The sequence below is a fragment of the Scyliorhinus torazame genome, chromosome 17 (genome assembly GCF_047496885.1).
Source record: "Scyliorhinus torazame isolate Kashiwa2021f chromosome 17, sScyTor2.1, whole genome shotgun sequence".
Lineage (NCBI taxonomy): Eukaryota > Metazoa > Chordata > Chondrichthyes > Carcharhiniformes > Scyliorhinidae > Scyliorhinus > Scyliorhinus torazame.
In genome coordinates this window covers 170,380,410-170,402,012 of record NC_092723.1, presented here as the reverse complement: position 1 = coordinate 170,402,012, position 21,603 = coordinate 170,380,410, and the positions used below count along the sequence as shown (strand labels likewise).

Below are 21,603 nucleotides of genomic sequence, written 5' to 3'. Positions count from 1 at the left end.
CCACCTTCCGACGCCATCTTGGTTATTGCTTGCCTTCCTTGCCGCTGTTCTAAAGGATCCACTGCAATCCGGCCACTTTCTCCTCCTTTTTTCATCCGTATCCAGGGGGGATTCCCTTCTGGTTTACCGCACAGTGTTTTTAGCCGTCAAAATTGCCGTTGGGGCTCCTATCAAGAGCCCAAAAGTCCGTTTCACCGGGAGCTGCCGAAACGTGCGACTTAGCTGGTCATCGCTGCACCCGGAAGTCGTGAAATAAGAGTGATTATTAATGCTCAATGAAGAGCAGCTTTGAATATTAATAAGAAATACAACTTTTTACGGTTTAAAGGATGGCTTTAAAATAAGCTTTATGAAATAAATTCGCGAGAAATGACATTCAAACTAAAATTTAAATTATAACAGGAGCATTAGAAGCTATAGGACATGGGCGGGATTCTCCGAGCTTCCACGCCGAAATCACGTTCGGCGTGGGGCGGAGAATGGGGCGTCAGACCCGCGATCGTGTCTGACACCTTCCCGCGATTCTCCGGAGAACCGTCGCGCGCGCACGGTCGTTGCAGCGCCAGTTGGGGGCCATTGAAAGAGGTCCCCGCGGCGATGCTCCGCCGGCAGCTGGCCGGCGGAGTTCACTCATGGTTCCACCTGGCGGGAGCTCGGAGTGGCGGCTGCGGACCCAGTCCGCGGCCGCCCTGGTAGGGGCCGGGGCGATTCGTTTCCGGGGGGGGGGGGGCTCCAGGACGGCCAGGCTCGGGATCGGGGGGCACGCACGATTTGGGGGTGGGCCTATATTGTTGGGGCCGGCTTGCAGTGTGGGTCGGCCATGATGCGCGGGGCCGCCGCAGCCGGAAGTGCAGGGCCCCGTATCGGCAGCCGGAGCTGCGGGGACTACTGCGAGTGATTTGCGCCCGTTTTCACGCGGGAATGGGGACGTAGCCCCATTTTCAGAGAATTCCGGCCCATAGAAATCGGTCAATTTTATATAATCCTATCTTCATAAGTAGCGGAATTGTTCTGTCATCGTTCAATAATTGCAGAGATCTATTCTGACATGAAACTGCAAGTTGACACTCACCATAACCATTTATTTGAAGCAATTTGCTTTGTGAATGTAATTCTTTTAAAACAAACCTTAAAACCCTCCTAATGGATGGAAAGAGATGAAACATTCAATTATCTTTGACTTCCAATAGGTTACTTGTTTTAATTGTGCTCGTGTTACCAGCCACTGATACAATCATCAAACATTGCATGCTTCAAATTAACTGAGTTCTTTTCCATAATCCACGGTACAAAATGTAATTCTCAACCAGTTTATTTCTGCATTGTGGCTTAATCCTCAATGGCCTTTTTCAGACACCTGTAATTAGGAGTTGACACTAGATCTGAGATTGGGGTTACCTTTTTACGAAAGGGCTTTACTTGAATGACTACATGCTTATGTTGTTTGTACAAAGTAAGCTGGGGGAAATGACCGTGTAAAAACTGTGATGTATATTCAGATGGTGGAAGCTGAGCTGTCCTCCTAGCCAGTAAAGGATATTAAAATGAAAGCTGCTCCATGAAACAACACAAGACAGCAATTGTTAAATTAAATATTTCCTTACAGCTGCCACAGAATAATAACGGTCTTAAATCACAACACTGAGAGATCTGGACAGACCAATATTTCATTTCTCAAGAATGCATTAGTGCTGTTCATGCCAGTGTCATCTCTCACTTAATCATAAAAGACTCCGTGCTAGGCTGTAATGTCAACTTTTGGAGCTAACCAATTTAATCGGATTGAACCGTTTAGCTATTGTTCAGATTGTTGGCCTTCACGCACCCACATGATCTGTTAGTTTGTTAACTTGCCAATATTTAACCATGATGGCTGTCCAAAGGTGGGAGGAGACAAAGGAAAGTTGTCCTTTATTTTGATTGTATTTCTTGTTTGAGTCTTCCAAGTATTCTTGTTTACCATTAAGTTGGCTGTGTATACACTTATACATTGATGGATGAAATTTTCACTTTGTTCTTAGTTCCTGTTCTACAGTCATTAGTCAAATGGCGAAGGGAACATTCTGAGGCACCGTTCTGATATCTAAGGTTAGAAATGTGATTGCCCTGTTTTTCGGTGCAGGGGTTGTGATTCTACCCTTGCCTTGTCAGATTGAGGTGGGCTTGACATACACACCTCAGCTGAATGATTGGATGAGTAGGGATGAGTGGGCCCTGTACTGCTCTATTCTTCTTCGAGATTCAGTCTGCCTTTGCATTCAGCAGGAAAGCCCAGAGGCACAGTTTAGAAATTATGTGGTGTGGCCCATCTGCTCTTCTTAAAAGACAGGCTGTCCTCCTTAAAGGGAAGTTATTTGGGAGAATATTGCTGCAATTTGAGCATGGCAAAATGAACATTAGGGCAGAGAGCGCGAGAGAGAGAGAGAGAAGAAGAGAGAAGAGAGAGAGAGAAAGAGAGAGATCCGAGGTGATGGCTACAGAATGGTGGATTTGACAGGAGGGGTAATGCCACTGCTCCATGAGGGGCTTGTGAAGCTCTCAATCACCACCCTCGGAATGGTACTGAAGGGCGAGCTGGTCAATACCTGGAGTCTTCATCTGAGGGTCAGGCAACAATGCCATAAGTCTAAGTTCTCCGACAGATGGTCAAGGACGGTGATACTCAAGGTTCATGCCTAACATCCAAACACTGCACCTCACCCTCACAGACCTTCCACAGCTGTGACCTGCCCAGTCACAGCAGCCTAAGGATCAGGACAGGCAGCCACAGTGTACAGCACAGATAGAGGCCTTGTCTCTTGATGTGACACTCACAGAAGTCATCTCAGATATAAATAATACACCTACCTCAGAGGCTAGTGCCGATCTGGGATTAGCATGTGGTAAGTCTTCGGATTCGAGTGGATCGCAGCCAGGACAACGGGAAAGGATGATTCATTTTCCAGCTCACTAGAGGGCGAGGGCACAGGCAAGTTCAGGGGCAGAAGACTCGAGATAATGCTGATGGGCAAGCACGCTGAGATGCAGCTGGGGGCATTGGCCAGCCTGCAGGCAGTCTCCTGTCACTGCCAAGGGGCTCAGAGGACTCTGGTTCCAAGTGGGGGAGGGCACAGTGCACAGCTTGCCCTCTCTGTTGCTATCCCCCTCTGTTGTGCTGCAGACCCAGGGGTACTGCTACTGTTGCCCAATACCTTTTGCAGCCTTTGTGCGGATAGGTTACTTACTCTCCTGTCATTCCTGAGAGATGTAGCAGAGGGTGTACCAGTAAATACAGGAACTCACCGCAATAACCTTAAAAATGTTGCAGAGTACTTCAAAGCACTTTGCAATAAAAAAAAATATTAAAATGACCATGCCAGCCATTTGGGTGGTGGCCTTTTAAATAAGAATGTGCAAGCCTAGTCAAAGCCTCTGCGAATTTACCCAGTTCCAACCGGGTCTGATTTACACCACAGGACCACGATTTCCATATTAAAAGGGGCCTTTCTCCTGAAACAGGTGGGTGCTTTGGGACCACAGTGATAGACCATTTTAAGTGCCTCCATTAACCTGGAAGGAGAGTCCGATCCATTCCTGTAGTCTTCAATGGCTGTGGTTATGCGTTCCCAGAACCCCTCTCCACTAGTAGCACCACATCTTGGAATTGGATTTGGGTTTATTGTCACATGTACCGACGTACAGTGAAAAGAATTGTTCTGCGTACAGTCCAGACAGATCATTCCATATTTGAAAAACATAGGACATATGATAGATACACAAAGTAAATACATAGAATAGACACCGTGTAAAGCATACGGAGTGTAGTCCTACTCAGTAGAGAAGATGTGTGGAGAGATCAGAACAGTCCATAAGAGGGTCGTTTAGGAGTCTGGTAATAGTGAGGAAGAAGCTGTTTTTGAATCTGTTAGTGTGTGTTCTCAGACTTTTGTACTTCCTACGTGATGGAAGAGTGAATAACCTGGGTGGGAGGGGTCGTTGATTATGCTGCCCGCTTTCCCAAGGCAGCGGGAGGTGTAGACAGAGTCAAAGGATGGGAGGCGGGTTCGCGTGATGGATTGGGCTGTGTTTACGACGCTCTTAGTTTCTTACGGTCTTGGGCTGAGCAGTTGCCATACCAGGCTTTCTATGGTCCATCTGTAAACATTGGTAAGAATCAATGTGGACATGCCGAATTTCCTTATTTTCCTGAGGAAGCATAGATGCTGTTGTGTTTTCTTGGTCGTAGCGTCGACGTGGGTGGACCAGGACAGATTGTTGGTGATGTGCACACCTCAGAATTTGAAGCTGTCAACCATCTCCACCTCGGCACCATTGATGCAGGTGAGGGGGGGGGGGGGGTGTACAGTAGTCTGCTTCCTGAAGTCAATGACCAGCTCTTTTATTTTGCTGACATTGTGGAAGAGATTGTTGTACTCTGTGCTCTGACTCATCGTTGTTCGAAATCCGAGCCGCTACGGTCGTGTCATCAGTAAACTTGTAGATGGAGTTGGAGTAGAATTTTGCCTCACAGTCGTGTGTGTACAGGGAGTACAGTAGGGGACTAAGTACGTAGCGTTGCAGGGCCTCGGTATTGAGGACTATCGTGGAGGACGTGTTGTTATCTATTCTTACTGATTGTGGTCTATGGGTCAGGAAGTCGAGGATCCAGTTGCAGAGCGAGGAACCAAGTCCTAGGTTTTGGAGTTTTGATATGAGCTTGGCTGGGAGTATGGAGCTGAAGGAGGAGTAGACAATGAATAGGAGTCTGACATAGAAGCCTTATATCTAATCTCCATGGTGCCCGCTGGATGGGATCTGTCCCCAGCTTAAGGTCCACAAAATGTGGAGCATGGTCGGAGATTACTATGGCCAAATACTCCGCCTTTCTGACCCCCGGGGGCAGAGGCTTACCCAACAAAACGTAGTCTACCCTTGAGTAGACCTCGTGCACGTGGGAAAAAAATGAGAATCCCAATCTTGTGGGTGCAGGAAACTCCATGGACCTCCCCCCCCCCCCCCTCATCTGCTCCATGAAGGTCCAAAGCACCTTTGACAACCCCGAGAGAGCCAGAGATTTAGGCCTCGATAGATCCATTTTGAGTTCCAGCACACATTTGAAGTCTGCCTCCAAGCCCAACCAATGTGTATCCACACCAGGGAGAGAAGCCAGCAAACCCTCAATGAATGTCAAACCATCGCAGTTAGGGGCATATGCATTTACCATAACCACCAAAGTACTTGCCAAAGACCCACGTACTATCACAGACCGACCATTGGGGTCCGCCACAATTCTAGTGGCCGATAGGGGCACTGGCTTATCAATCACAATTGCTGCTCCTCGGGCTCTACCATCGAAGCCCGGGTGAAACACGTGCCACCCCTCCTGAGTCTGGTCTGATCCCTCACTCGCAAATTGGTCTACTGCAAAAACACATCAGCATTTAAGTTCTTTAGATGAGTCACTGGGGCATCCAATCCCCTTACATTGCAGGTGACCAGCCGAATTGAGGTCCCCCCCCACCCACCACTCCTTCCGGAATCAGCCACTTCCATTGTCAGGGACATACACACAAATCTTTAAGAAGTATTGGTCCTCCCAAGATGGCAGCCAAGCCTACCCCCAGAAAAACAAAAAGAATGTTCGGGATCAACCATCAGCTAACCCCTCCCCCTTCCCCCATCCACCCTTATTGCTCCTCAAATCCCCAATCTGAACACAGACCCACAACTTCAGCACCCTCCCCCCCCCATTCCCCAACCCCGACACTAAGCACACCAAACCAGATCGAACTGGTCTTACAGCTTCAGATCCTCCCCCCCCCCATCTCACTCCCGTTTACCAGCATTATACACTGCTAATGAGGTAGCTCCCAGCAGGACAATAAAAAGGACAACACGAGGATCAACTATTCCTCAAAAGAAAAAGGGACCCGTAAACCATGCAACAGAGAAAATCCCCCATCACCCCCACAGAGAGAACAAACTTCAATGACAGAATATCAACAACTACATACCGAATATCTCCACCCTTCAGTGTGCAACCCTCACAAGAAACCGCAAAAAAAATCCCCCGTACACTAACTTTTGTTCAATTGGACCCCAGTCCATATTTATTAATGGACTCCTCCATCTCCTCAGGTTTCTCAAAATAAAAGTCCTTTGCCTCGTGTGTGAGCTGCAACTCGCCAGGTACACCACTTCAGAATCAAACACCTTTCCTGCAGATGGCAGCCTTTAACTTGCTAAAGGCCACCCGCTTCCTCGCCAGCTCTGCTCCCACGTCTTGATAGATCCTTATCAGGTTTCCTTCCCATTTCACATCGTGGTGCTCCTTGGCCCACTGCAGGACCTTCTCTTTATGTCCGAATGGTCAACCCAATGAGGTAGCTCATTTGGCCGCAGCTTCTTCCTGAGCATCCGATGGACCTTGTTGAGTTCTCGGGGGGGGGGGGGGGGGGGGGAGGAGAGACCACTATCGCCCGTCATCTTCCAAAACATCCGTGTTAGATGTTCAGTAGGATTCCGGCCCCCACCCCTTTGGCAACCCCACAACTCGGACGAAATGCCTCCTTGAATGATTTTCCAGGTCGTTGACTTTTGCCTTCAGCCCTTTATTTTCATCGGCCACCCCTGCTATCTTTGCGTCTAACGACACAAGCTCCTTATCGTGAGCGCCTCCTCAACACCTTCCAGAATCTCACCATGTTCTATCACTGTCCCGATGGCTTTATCAAGCTCCACCCGGACCGGGTCCAACACTCCCGCAATCAACTTACCCATAATCTCTCCGAGATCAACTTCCACTGACTCTCAAAGTGTATTTCAAATTGTACATTAAATTCCGCAGCCAGCGCGCCCGATAGCACAGCCATTGTAATCGGGACAACCGATAACTGCTGCTGAGCCGTGGCCACCTTTGCTACCGAAGAGTTCCAAGAGGCTCCCGGTCCATCGAAAAAATATCTGCCCTGATTTTCCTGGTTTCTTCTCCCTTTTACTTGGGCATGAATTCGGCGCGGGGTGAGCCTGTGCTACCAGTCTAGGCTGTTTTCTAACGGAGATCACCCGGGAAACAGGCAACAATACCTCAGAAAATGCAGATTATGGCCGGAGCGACCAAAAGTGCAACCTCCATCTGACATATCGCCACCCGGTGGCCCGCAGGAAGTCTCTCCGAAGGGATAAGACCAATCCTTCTGTGCCTGTATCTATACCAGTCTTTGCTTTCGTTGACAAACCCCTTTGTTACTCCTGGAAACCTCCAGAGGTTTGTCTCGAGCCACCGTGAGGGTTTTCATGTTGGGTGAGGAAGAGTGGTCCATTTTAACCTTTGTGCATGAGGACGGCCTTTAAAAACGGGGCCTGACCTTGAAACAACAAAGTTGCTGGTGGAGTGAGCTCAGTCAGACCCGCCCGTCAGTGTGACATCGTGGGACCCGCCGCTTAAACTTCCATGCACTACGTTCCAGGAAATATGGCGGAGAAAGCCGCTATAGGTACCAATGGCTTCAACACCGCTGATCCCGCAAAAAAGCTAAAATTCCACCCGGATAAGATCCTCAGGGGACTTGACAGGGTGGATATCAGGAGGATCTTCCCACTTGTGGAGGAGACTAGAATAAGAGGGCACCATTTAAGAATAAAAGCTCTCCCTTTTAAGATGGAGACAAGGAGAAAGGTTTTCTCTCAGAGGGTCGTTAGCCTGTGGAATTCATTTCCCCAGAGAACAGTAGAGGCTGAGTCGTGGAATTTGTTCAAAGTAGGGTTGGATGAAGAAGAGTCATACGGACTCGGAATGTTAACTCTGTTTCTCTCTCCACACACGCTGCCAGACCTGCTGGGGTTTTCCAGCCTTTTCTGTTTTCATTTCAGATTTCCAGCATCCGCGGAATTTTGCTTTTATTTTAGATAATTTTTTGATGCCCTGGGAAGTCAAAGGTCATAAGGGACAGACAGGAAAGTGGAATTGAGATCACAACCAGGCCTCGAAAGGCCGAATTGCTTACTCCTAAATCCCATAACTTCATCACAGTGTTAATGTAAGCCTACTTGTGACACTAATAAATTAGTATTCCCATGTGAGATTATTAAACCTTTACAAAGTCAGTTACCACCCTGTCCTCCTGAAATCGTGGTCGGGTTTCTCTGCTTGCTGACGCCGATTTCGTAATCGGTGATCGGACGGAGAATTCCTCTTTACGACTGAATCGAGGGCGGCGCCTGTTTTTGGATGCTCCGCCCACTCCAAAACGGCATCACCGGGGAGTACGACACACGCCGTTGGGACAGCCTCAGGACGTTACTGGCGCTCCACCCCGATGGGCCGAGTTCCCGACGGCACGGGTCACGTGTGCTCCCAGTGTTCGGGAAGCCGGCGTGACGGCTGCGGACTGTGTCCAGGTCCAGCGCTGCCACAATCGGGACTGGCTGGGGAGGCTTCGGCGAGGTCTGGGGGGCCTGGTGGGGGGTGGCCCCGGGGGTGTCCAGGGGGGCACTGTTTGGCAGGTTGGGTCTGCGCGTGGCCGGCACCTTGTTGCACGGCGCAACCGCTGCAGGTCGTGCGCACGAGCGGCCACGGACCCGGCAATTCTCTGCCCATTTATTTTACATGGCACGGCTGCTAGTCCCTCACCGGTTGGAGGGTCGGTGCTGGGGTCTTGCCGATTTTTTCATCGTAGAACTAGATGCATCCTCCAGACATAGTCTCAAAATCGGAGAATCCAGCCCCATGTGTGTGTGTGTGTGTGTGTGTGTGTCTCTTTCCTCTCCTCATTAATGAGTCCACTGTGAGTGACTCAGAAATTTGAACTTGGCTGGTGAGGGCCCTTTTATGATACCGCCCTCTTCTCCAAGAACTGTTGACAAAATCCATGGTTTGTGGAGAACAAATAGCCGAGTAAACCCTTGATTTCCTCTTACGATCCCAGGAGCATTCATCTGTTCCTTAAATTGCTGCGCAGGGCTGATGGGCCAATGAACAAAGAGTCGATAAAGGTTGTATGGACGGAGTTCATCCAATTATTTCAGTGGATAGGGGTGGGAGGAGGGGGTAAGTAAAATTAAAACATTGCATTCCAAGTGGGACATGTTAACCTCTGGGACACTGTCTACCTGACGGATGTAACTACCGGTCTAAGCTATGGTTTTGCCTGATTCTGATCACTTCTATCACCTTAAATTGTCTGGTGTTACCTGTTTTGTAGTTAAGTCAACCTGTTTGGTAGTTGAGTGACTACAGTAATCCAGTGAATGGTTGGATCCAGATAGTTTACAGGGACCAGCATGAATCATTTGGATGTCAAATTAGTTTAGAATCTGCTTTGTGAAGTGTGCTGTTTGCATTACAACCGTAGCAAAACTAACGTACTGGGCTGAATTTTTCTTCCCAGGTTAGGACCTTGATGCCAGCACATTTCCAGGTCCTGCCCATTGGTGGCCAGTGCTCCAATTATGGATGGCGGGTGGGCTCCTGAGGTTCTGGGCCAATAGAAGGTGCTTAAGCACTGAAAGATCAGGAGCCCAATCTTTAGAGGTAGGCAGTGCTGATGTTACTGGGGAGTGAGAGGGCACCTCAAGATGGAGATGACTTCAGAAAAGCCTTTTTAATTTTTTTAATTCAAGAAGGCCACAGCTGCTGGGCTTGTCATTGTAGATGATCAACCTCTTCACTGGGTGACCATCAGGCACAGTTGTGGCCCAATAGTTATGGTGGATGTGTAGGGGGTTTCCGTTCAGAGTGCTGCTCCTACAATGCCCCCCTCCCCCACCCCCCTGCCCACCAGCCTGCTTCAACAAGGGGCCAGCATACTGATTAGAAACTTCCAGCTGTCATCCTCTGTGGCCTTAATATGACCTTTACTTGGTCTCATGCCCCCCCCCTTCACCCTACGATCCGGCCTGAACGGAAATGGCCCAGAGGTGACACCATGGCAGGAGACTGGCACATTAGCCGGTAATGAGATATTGCGGGCCTGCCCCCCACCAGTTCCGCCTCCTCACACAATCACACAACCTTTATAGTGCAGAAGGAAGCCATTCAGCCCATCGAGACTGCACTATCTCTCTGAAAGAGCATTCTACCTAGTCCCACTCCCGTGCCTTATCCCCATAACCTTGCACATTCTTTCCTTTCAGAGAGCAATCCAATTCCCTTTTGAATACCTCAATCGAACCTGCCTCCATTTCTCTCGCAGGAAGTTTGTTGCAGACCCCAACCACTCTGTGGGTGAAAAAAATGTTTCCTCCCATCACATTTGCCAATTGTTTTCAATCTGTGCCCTGTAGTTCTTCATGTCCTCTCCTGTGGGAGCAGTTTCTCACTCACTATTTACCCTGCCCATACTCCTCAGGAACACGACTACCTTTATCGAGTCTCCTCTCAGCCTTCTTTTTCCCAGGGAAAACAGTCCCAACCTCTCCAATCTATCTCCGTAGCTACCGTTCTTTATCCCTGGAATCATTCCTGTGAATCTCCTCTGTACTCTCTCTCGTGCCTTCCCATCTTTTTTCAAGTATGGTGCCCAGAACTGGACACGGTGCTCCAGATGAGGCCTAACTTGGGTAAACAAAGATTCTGCCTGATACAATTGTTTTAATGGAGTTTTCTTTTCAACAAAATGGCACGGGTGAAAATTGAATTGATGCAGCATGCCCAACACATATCCATAGTGGTTTTGTTTCAGAGCCCATGTAAAGTGCTAGTTTGCTCATTATTCCAATCATCCATTGGAATTTGGCATCTTTGGAGAATTAAGACCAGAAGACCTAGGAGCAGAATTAGGCCACTCGGCCCATCGGGTCTGCTCCGCCATTCAATCATGGCTGATATTTTTGTCATCCCCATTCTCCTGCCTTCTCCTCATAACCCTGATCCCCTTATTAATCAAGAATCTATCTATCTCTGTCTTAGTGGCACTCAGTGATTTGGCCTCCACAGCCTTCTGCGGCGAAGAGTTCCACAGATTCACCGCCCTCTGGCTGAAGAAATTCCTCCTCATCTCTGTTTTAAAGGATCGTCCCTTTAGTCTGAGATTGTGTCCTCTGGTTCTAGTTTTTCCTACAAGTGAAAACATCTTCTCCACATCCACTCTATCCAGGCCTCGCAGTGCAATAAGGCATCCCATAATAATTTACACAACAGTAACCTGGACATCAGATGCAACTTGGGTGATAATTTGAGCTGTGTTTTTCTCTTCAGTATCTTCGCCTGTCCTTGTACATTTCCATCATGAAATTTCATTTCTGAAAAACAAATGTAGCAAGCTGATACACTGCGTATCAAAAATCCTGCAGATGCATTATATAAGTATATATCTATAAAATGAAATATTCCGCTTGATTAAACATTGTCTCATGTTGGGGCACTCTCTCCTGGTAAGATCTAACATTCTTCTGTAAAGTATTTGTTATTTTCAGCCCTTTTGCCCCTCTTGGTGAATTACTGAGTCAGCTCCTTGGCAGGGTGAAGGCAGGCAGGGTGACTTATTGCTAGCTCGCTCCCAATGTTAATGGGAGGAAATGTGCACAGACAGTCCGTGATGCCTTTGATTTAATTTGTGGTTTTATTCGTCGTGGAGGCGTTCCAAAGCTCTGCTCAATAATTTACCCATTTCAACAAAACAGAAGCAGAAAATAGCATTTCTCTTCACTGCCCTGTTATTTTGTTGTGCATCCACTGAGCTCTTCTACTGGCTCCAGGTTGGGGGAGAAGGTTTTCCTGTCATTTTGCAGTAATTCAAAGAGGCGTGGGTCGTTAAGATTATGGGGCTGGATTCTCCGCTCCCCGATGCCAAAATCGCGTTTGGCGACGGGGTGGAGAATCCGTTTCGGCGCCGAAATCGGGAGCGGCACCAGTTTTTAAATTCTCCGCCCCCACGGAAATCTGCGTACTCGTGGAGTACGCCGTGCCGAGTATCCACTGCCTCAGGCCATTGCCTCAGGCCCGCCCCGCAGTGCTCCGTTGCCGACCAGCCAAATTCCTGATGGCGTGGCTTACGTGCACTCACACCATCCGGGTCCTCGCGTGGCGGCAGCGGACTCAGTCCGGGACGACCACAGCCGGGGAGGGCCGATCGGCAGGCGGGGGGGGGGGGGGCTTCATTCGGGGCAGGGGACAATGTGGGCGGGCGGTCCATGGCGAGCAAGCGGCCGATGCGGGGCACTACTTTGCCGGTCATGCTCCGCGGGCTGGGTCCACCATGGAGCACGGTGCGGCCGCTGCAAGCCGCCGCCGTGCTCATGCGCGGCCTCTGACCTGGAAGTGCTGACAGCCGTATTGGCAGCTGGAGCTGTGAGCTCTACGACAGCTGCCTGCTAGCCCCCAGCAAAACGGGGAATCTGTGGCCTTTGACGCCAGTTTTCACAACAGCGTGGGGACTTCGTCTCCACAGCGGAGAATCCTGCCCATGGTCTGAATCTTCCAGTCCTACTCACTACAGGAATCGTCGCGGGCGGGACGGAGAATTCTACGGACAAGCAAAAGGTCCATTGACCCTCGGGCGAGAATTTGCAGGTCCTGGGTGGGCAGGACTGGAAAACCTCACCCTCTGTAACTCTTCAAACCCTGGTCTTTCGTGTACAATTTTGAGACGAATACTCCGAAGACATGAGTTCAAATACCACCACAGTTGCTGGGTGAATTTAAATTCAATTAAGTAATACATCCAGAATAGAAAGCTACTCGAAGTAATGATAATCATGAAACTACTGGGTTGTCAGTAAAAACTCAGCTGGTTCACTAATGGCCTTCAGGAAGGAAATCTGCTGTTCTTGCCCACCCTAGCTAACATGTGACTTCAGACCCACAGCAATGCGGTTGACTCTTAACTACCCCCTGATACGGCCTCAAGCCGCTCAGTTGTAGCAAAATGCTAAACATCATTCAGGCTTTGGTTGACAAGTGAAAAGGACATTTGCGCTAGTCAAGTGCCAGGCATCTAGCCATCTCCCTGTGATATTCAACAACATTATCAGCAAGGAGCTCAATACCATCCAGGACAATTCTACCTGCTTGACTGGCCATCCACCAACTTTAACATTCACTCCCTCCACTACCAGCAGCAGTGTATACCATATACAAGATGCACTGTAACAAGTCACTAAATGCTCCTTCAACAGCATCCCCTAAACCCACAATCTCTATCATCTAGAAGAACAAGAGCAGAAGACACTTAGGAACACCAATGTTTGCAACCTCAAGCAGTATGGTCTCAACCCTGAAGAAGCTCAGGAAAAAGAACAGTCCTCACGAGAGTTCACACACCTTGTGAAAGACCCGATGCAAAAGGTCTCTGATTGCGCCTACCCCCCCGCCCCCCCCCCCCCCGCCCCGCCCCACATGTAGACACTTGATACACCACTGGAAAGTTAAAAACTCTCCTGTATGCCACTGTGGTCACCCAGAATAGATCATGGAACATATAACGTCTCAATGCCCGACCCAAGAATACAAAGGAGGAATTACAGGGACATACGCCCCCATTCCAATTCCAATTCCAATTCTCTTCCCACACCAAGTGGTGCACTAAGGCAAATTTTCATCTGTTTCCATAACTAGTAATTCCTGAAACAGGTCACTAGACTGTCACCAGAGGTTTATAGCTTGAAGGGCACCACTCCATATCTAGCGTTGCTGACCAGGAGTCTCTCCCGCTATTACCGCAAGCCATTGGCATGTTGGAAGGATTTTCAGTTTGACGCACCCAACATGTTTGGCCATCACGTCCTGGAGTGGGACACGAACCCAGAGCCTCTGGTCAGAACCAAGAGCACAACCCACATCCTGACCTAATATCCTGGCTTGATCACCTTGATGTAAAATAATATTTTGTAGCTTTGTACCCAGCCATAGGAAAGAAGAAGCGAGAAGCAGAGATTTGTGAGGTTGCATTCTGTAATAAATCTCGTGTAAGTAAAAGGATCGCTTCCGGTTTTCTACCTCAACTGGCTTCAGAATGAATGAACCTCAAAAGGCATTATTGGAATACCTACACCCCGTGGATGAAAATAATTCAAGAAGGCGTTCGTCACCACCTTCTCACATCTCAAGGGCAATTGGGAATGGGAAATAGATACATGCCTTGGTGGTGGCATTAGGGGTATTACGGTACCCTGTGATGCCGAGAGGCTATTGGTGGATAGACGCCGGGTCCCGATTGGATCAGCCGCCTACTGGCTCCACCCAGCAAGGCGGAGTATAAGAGCCCGGGTTCTCCCAGCAGCCGCATTCTGTAACTGTGCTGCTGGGGAACAAGTCTGTGTAATAAAGCCATCGATTGACTCCTTCTCATCTTGCCAGCTCACGCCCCGTGAAGGAATAAAAAACTGACACACGGATGTCATTTCAAACCACTGCCAACAGTGAAGCGAGGTATCAGTGCATCACCTGAAGAGGCAGACAGAGTCAACGAAACTGACTCCAAAATCTTATATCCCTGAATAAGAACGAACAGCGTGTGAGGGAACAGAGATCAATGGAAAACATATTGCTCATCTGAGGCTGGGAGAGTCAGTGCCAACTAATAAACATCAAGCAGACATCAGGGTGGGCACATCCTTCTCCCACTGTCTCAACACCCCCACTGCTGAACCTGGAATGAACATCCTTGTGTTTAATCATTTAGAAACCGTATTGTGCAGCAGGAAAACATTGTTCACGGAGCATTTATTTCCCTCCTAATCCTAATTGTACCGTATCGATTTGAACAGAGTGATTGCAATCCTTTAAAAGGACAGACCTCTGCATTCAATCTGATCACAATATGAAATTCAGATACAAATCAGTAGGCTAACCGGTTTTGAAACGTTGGGCGGAATTATCCATTTTTGAAACTAGATGTGTGGCAGGTGGGTTCCGCGGCAGTTCCCACTGGGTGGCAAGGTGGGTACAGGCGGCCGATTTCACACTCAGGAGCTCATTAATTATGCGTAGGCGAACACTTCTCCCGAATCGTGTGGTGGGTCAGGAACTGATTTGCCTGTCCCATCAACACCTAATGGGGTCAAAGATCAGGGATCTACATTTAAATGCCACCCTAACACTGATATTCACTGCCTCCAGCCCAGCTTTGTGAAGGAGATGCCCCTTGCCTGCATTGAAGAAGACAGCTGCCCCAAGATTTAGCAATGACTCCCTGGAGGCCCTCATCAGTGGAATCCGCCAACACTGGAATGTCTTCTATCCCAGGTCTGGTTCCAAGAAGCCCCCCAACCTCAACTAGCTGGCCTGGATTGCGCATCAATTACCCACCTGAGAAACGCCATCCAGTGCAGGAAGAGGGTGAATGATCTTGTCTGCTTCTCCACTCAACTTTCAATTCATTCCAATCTCACACTCTCATAATGGCAGCTTGCCAAAGGGTTAAAGGGCTCAGGGATCTCACACAATATCCTCACCAATTGCCTCATGGGCACTTTACCATCACCAGCATCTCACCTGTCATGCTTCAATCGTGGCCCTTACTGGAAAGGACTCAGTGCGCACGGCAGGCATGCACTCTTCCCAGCCTCTCATCCATGTCTTCTCAGCACATCCCATCCACATGTCTCCCTGAAGGTCACGCTTGCCCGCATAAGAGATCCCAGACTGGAGAGAGAAGGGCCGGCATCCTGGAGCAGGCCAAATTAAAGGGGGATGCTGCCATGTTGGTAGGGGAGGGCAGGGATCACTCCATGGGAGAAGGCAAGACTAGACTCGCCCAGCAAGCCAATATGGATGGGTCCTCCATGTGCTCATCAGATCCGGACAGTCTGTGAGTGGCATGCCATGTTGTACTCAATCTATTCATGAACTCAATCTATCTCCTCTCCCTTATAGGCAGCAGCAGGTCCAGACCCAAACCTCCAGAGCCAACATGAACACCAGCGCCCAGGTCACCTCAGACGAGGAAGCTGAGGAGCCATTGGAGGAAGGCCGTCACTGCATTCACCTGCACCCTCCACCAGCTCAGGGACACACACTCTGTGTGTCCTAGTTATAGATTAAGCTTGGGATCACATTCTGGGGAATACCTCACTGACACATCTCCACAGCAGTTGGAGGCAGTGACAGCTCAGGTCTCAGGCACCCACTGAGTCTGAGTCAGATGATGTGTCTCTGGAGAAGGCCAAGTCACTCATGCTGGAGATACAATGTAAAATCAGGTAGAGTTGCCAGAGGCAGTCAACAGACGAATGAAGGATGGAGGAATTTGTAAGCATCCTGTCGGATGAGTCTGGCATGCGAGCACCTCGAGATCTCCATGGGAAAGGTGGCAACCCTCGGATGGCTTAGTTCAACAGATCCTGCTAGAATTGCGCTGGGACCTGCGCTCCATCACCACAGGCATTTATGGGATCCATCAATAGCTAGGCGGCACGGTGGCACAGTGGTTAGCACTGCTGCCTCACAGCATCAGGAACCCGGGTTTGATTCCAACCTTGGGCAACTGTATGAAGTCTGCATGTTCTCCACGTGTCTGTCTGGATTTCCACCGGGTGCTCCGGTTTCCTCCTGTAGCCATCTGGAATGGCCACTTCCCGATTACAAAATGGACACTTTGCAAAGATTGCAGGGAAAATGGACAATGCTGAGAAAACAAGCAGGTTCAGAGCTTGTCTGTATATTGGAGCTGCAGCTCCCAGACAAGACCAAAACTGTAGGTCCATTAGCATATTAATGGCCCATCTCTGGGAACAAAAGAGTAACATTTGAGTAACCGATACTCAGGCAGACACCCCGGCGTCAGAGGAGACCGAAACAAAGCAGGCCAACAGCCACCTAGGACACGCCCAACCATCAGGGCACCCACCCCTTTATTGGATGAAATCGATAGGAACGATCACGAAACGGTCCAATTGATTAGGGCCAAGTTCAAGGCCCCCCAAAGAGCGCGAAGCCACTTTGGGTAAAAGAAGGAGCACCCAAGAGAGAATCGCTCTCTTGGATCGGCTCTCACCGAGGAGAGACCTATCCAACAGCTGCACCAGAAACAAGTAAGTCCAAGGTCAGCGCACGCTACCAGACAGACGACCGTAGCTGTTCCCCTGTACCAGTTTGACCCCAGCAGCCTCAGAACCAAACAACGGCTATTGTTCCTCTGACTGAGTGGGCGCCCGAAGCTAAGTATAGGCTTTGGCAGTAGTGATAGTTTAGTCTGTAGAGTTTCGTGCATGAGTATATTTAACTGTGTGTGTAAATAAATAAGCATTGACTTTGAACTAACTAACTGGTGTATCGAGTCTTTGATCAGTATCCGGTTTTGAACCTTGTGGCGGTATCGTGGCAGCATGGTAGCATTGTGGATAGCACAATTGCTTCACAGCTCCAGGGACCCTGGTTCGATTCCGGCTTGGATCACTGTCTGTGCGGAGTCTGCACATCCTCCCCGTGTGTGCGTGGGTTTTCTCCGGTGCTCCGGTTTCCTCCCACAGTCCAAAGATGTGCAGGTTAGGTGGATTGGTCATGATAAATTGCCCTTCGTGTCCAAAATTGCCCTTAGTGTTGGGTGGGGTTACTGGATTATGGGGGTAGGGCGGAGGTGTTGACCTTGGGTAGGATGCTCTTTCCAAGAGCCGGTGCGGACTCGATGGGCCGAATGGCCTCCTTCTGCACTGTAAATTCTATGATAACCTGGCGACTCGAGAGCAAATGTGATTAGAATTAAGGCAGGCGACCATATTGGCCACCATATTCAGAGCCAACGAAAGAGAGCAACACTCCCCAGTCCAAAGATGTGCAGGTTAGGTGGATTGGCCAGGCTAAGATTCCTCTTGGTATTCAAAGGTGAGCAGGTTCAGTAGGGATAAGGTGGGGGTGTGGGCTGAGGTAGTGTGTTGTTTTAGAGGATCGGTGCAGAACCAATGGGCCGAATGGACTCCTTCTGCTCTGTCGGGATTCTGTGATTCTAGGCGAGAGGGGCAGGGCACCTAGCACTCCCTCCAGGAACCCTCCTCCTCAGGGAGCCAAGCTGGAGCTCTCCGGCACCCACCGGTAGGAGGAATCATAGAATCACAGAATTTATAGTGCAGAAGGAGGCCATTCAGCCCATCAAGTATGCATTGGCCCCTGCAAAAAGCATCCTACCTAAGTCCACATGGCCACCCAATCCCCATAACCCAGTAACCCCACCTAAACATTTTTTTGGACACCAAGGGGCAACTTAGCGTGGTCAATCCACCTAACCTGCACATCTTTGGAATGTGGGACGAAACTAGAGCCCCCGGAGGAAACCCACGCAGAGAACGTGCAGACTCCGCACAGACGGTGACCCAAGCGGGAATCGAACCTGGGACCCTGGAGCTGTGAAGTGAAGGAGCAGCAGCTGGAAACCCCAGAGCCATCCATCAAGGTGACTCAGACAGTGCCCAAACCCCTCTGCGTGTCACCCCATCACTTCCAGCTATACAGACCAAGGAGGGTTCACCTTCCCCACGGCAGGCCGAGGGCCCTCAAGCTCTCAGCCATCTAGAGGACGCCCACCAAAATCATCAAAGACAACAGGGCCCAGCAGTCAGCAGGCTGCCTCCACCTCTGCTGCAGATGTCTGGAATGCACCTGGATGTAGCAGTAAGGTTAGAAAAAATAAGAAGCTTTGAAATCACTTATGGATCACAGGTATTCATCACAGTTAATATTATGCACCTTTGTAATTACATTTGCTGGTTGTGATAATGGTCTCATCATTTGAAAGCATTGTGCATATGCGTCGATGTGCCCTCTTGTTTTGAAGGTGAGCCATGCTCCCATTTAGTATTCGCCTCCCTTTGTGAGACTCACATTTATATGATGTGCAGCTGACTCCTGACAGTTACTTGTGCTGTCAGGGAGATGTGTCAATCTCTTTCCTGGAAGCGTCTGCAAACTGTGCAGTATGGAGTTAGATGTCTTCACTGGACTCGACGTGTAACTAATTGTCTCTCAAAATGAGAAGGCTGCTTTCACTGGTAAATTCAAAGCAAATGACCTGTACCTATGCTGCTCTCAATATATGCGTATTTCAGTGTCTGCAAAAGTTTTCTCATAGAGGTGGTGACCAATGCGTAAAGTCTTTTGATGCTATTGTGGCGGTTATCATTTCCCAGAGTGCATCAATGTGGGGTTCAGTGCTGACCTGCACAAAAATGGGTGAATCAAGAGGGTTGAAGGTGGAGGTGCGAATGCTGAACTTGCTCTCGATGTTACTGGTTGTAAAGACCTTGTAAAGTCCACTAGCATGGCATTAAGGAACAGAGGAACTTGGCCGTGACCCGTTGCCTGAGCCTTAATCGCCCTGGTATTGTGTGGTTACCAGTGTGGCATGGGCACGTCTTCAACGTTGTGCTTCGTTGATGGCATCCTCACGTGGAAGCTGATCCTCTTCTCTCTCTCTTCTGTAGCCATCTGAGATGGCCTCCTGCAAAGGACCATGGGAATTATGGCCAACCCAGGACTCAGACAGATACAGAGCCTATGTGTATCGGAAACGCAGGTAGCTAGACCTATTCGAAACCCCCGCTCGTTTGCATTCTAATGGCCCGTTCCCCAGAACAATAGGACTGCACTCAAGAAACCGTCACAGCCACGGAGTGATCGGTGCCACTCCCTTTACTCAGAGAGCCCAACTGCCAACGTCAATGACCGCTAAGGACCCGCCCAGCCACCAAGGCACCCGCTCCTTTATTGGCCGAAATCGAAGGCAGTGATCGAAGCCTGTCGAATTATTGGGTCCAAGATTAAGGACTACCCCAAAGAGCGCGAAACTTAGAGGAATAAAAGGGGACACAGCCATGTGTTCTGTCTCTTTTGGACCCGGCCTGTGCCAGCCTCCTTTGAATCTGGCCTGTGCCAGCCCAACTGCAGCATAACGAACAGACAGCCAAGTTCAAAACCAACGATCGCTACCTGACAGATGAGCCCAGCAGAGACAGAGCCACTTCTTCAAACCAGCCACGTGAGATCAAGATAAAGGCCTCATCCACTTGCACAGTGCCGGTCGCCTGAAGTTAAGTATAGGTTATTGTAGTTGATAGGTGTAGTTTAACTTGTAGTATATTGTGCTTGCATGTCAAAGTAATCCTTGTATGTAAATAAACCATCTTTGAACTTGAACTGACTAACTGGTTGTTATACGGGAAAGCCTTGTGGTTCAGTAAGAAAAGTAGAAAGACCCACAGTATTGGCGACGCTGTTGGGACATAACATCATATCATAAAAAGAGCCTCACTATCATTTTGCCGACTCTAAAGAGCAACATTATTATAATATTCCATTAAATTGGCAACACTTCAGGTTCCTGCTCTTCCTGCTCTTCAATGTCTGAGGCGCTCTCAGCTTCCTCCATGTTTCCCTCCGGCAAAGTATCCGCTCCCTTGAAAAGCCACGTTGTGACCATGATAAGGTGGGACACCCTCTGAGGGAGTGCTGCTGAGACCCGCCTGAGCAGTCCAAACATTGGAAGCGCATCTTCAGAATGGCAATGATCTGCTCGATGACGGATCGCGTTGCCTTACGCGCCGCATTATATCTCTCATCCGTATGACTCAGAGGACGGCGCACGGGTGTTATGAACCATTATTTGAACGGGTACCGCTTATCCCCAAGCAGCCAACCCTGGATTCGCTGAAGACTTTTAAATATGTGATGCACATGGGAGTGATTCAGGATGTATGAGTCATGGGAACTCCCAGGGTACCTGGCACAAATGTGCACGATGTGCCTCTGATGATTGCACACCAGTTGAAGGTTGATGGAGTGAAACCTGTTCCTGTTAATGAACATCAGGGGCTGTTGCCATGGAGCTCTCAATGCCACATATGTGCAATTAATTGTAACCTGTACGCTACGGAATCTGAGATAGCTGCAAATCCCAGAAATCTGATAGCCTGGCTAGCCTCATCGATTGTAAACATAATGATGAACCTTACTGCAGAGAGTATCTGTCATCCCCTTGATACATTTCTGTGCGGAGGACTGTGAGATGTTGCATAGGTCCCCTGTATATCCCTGGAACAATCTGCACGCAACAAACAGACCTTCAGGGCCACTAGAAGGGCATTTCTTCCCAGTGGGATGTTAGATCCTTCTGCAGGATGTGGCAGACATAATGCACCATGATCTGGCCAAAGGCTGACATGTGCAGCATTTTCTGTTGCCCATCTGCAGAAAGGAAAATCTTCCTCAGTGGACCCATGGTCATGCGGGTCACCTCTGTGCGATGGGTCTAACCTCCTCATCCTCTGGGCCGTGTGGCTCTCCTGGGCCACGGACCTCAGATTCATAAAATCCCTACAGTGTAGAAGGAGGCCATTCGGCCCATTGATTCTGCACCGACCCTCCGGAAGAGTACCCAGTCCCCACCCTATTCCCGTTACCCCACCTAACCTTTGGACACGAAGGGCTAATTTAGCGTGTTCAATCACCTAACCTGCACATCTTTGGACTGTGGGAGGAAACCGGAGCACCCGGAGGCAACACACGCAGACACGGGGAGAACGGGCAAACTCCACACAGACCGTCACCCGAGGTCAGAATCAAACCCGGGTCCCTGGCGCTGTGAGGCAGCAGTGCTAACCACGGTGCCATCCTCCACTCGGGTGGGCCCTGCCTCTCGGCCAGGCCTCCTCTCGAAGCTGGGCTATGTGGTACCTGGCCCTTCTTCTCAATCGGAT

General features: G+C 49.4%; 1 long non-coding RNA gene across 1 annotated transcript in view; it reads right to left on the bottom strand.

Moving 5' to 3' along the window:
- LOC140394397 (uncharacterized) overlaps positions 1-21,603 on the bottom strand; it is a 58,590-nt gene that overhangs the window by 19,759 nt on the left and 17,228 nt on the right. The window contains exon 2 of the long non-coding RNA XR_011935871.1: positions 11,124-11,220. This is a non-coding gene — a long non-coding RNA (uncharacterized lncRNA). The remainder of the gene's footprint in view (positions 1-11,123; positions 11,221-21,603) is intronic.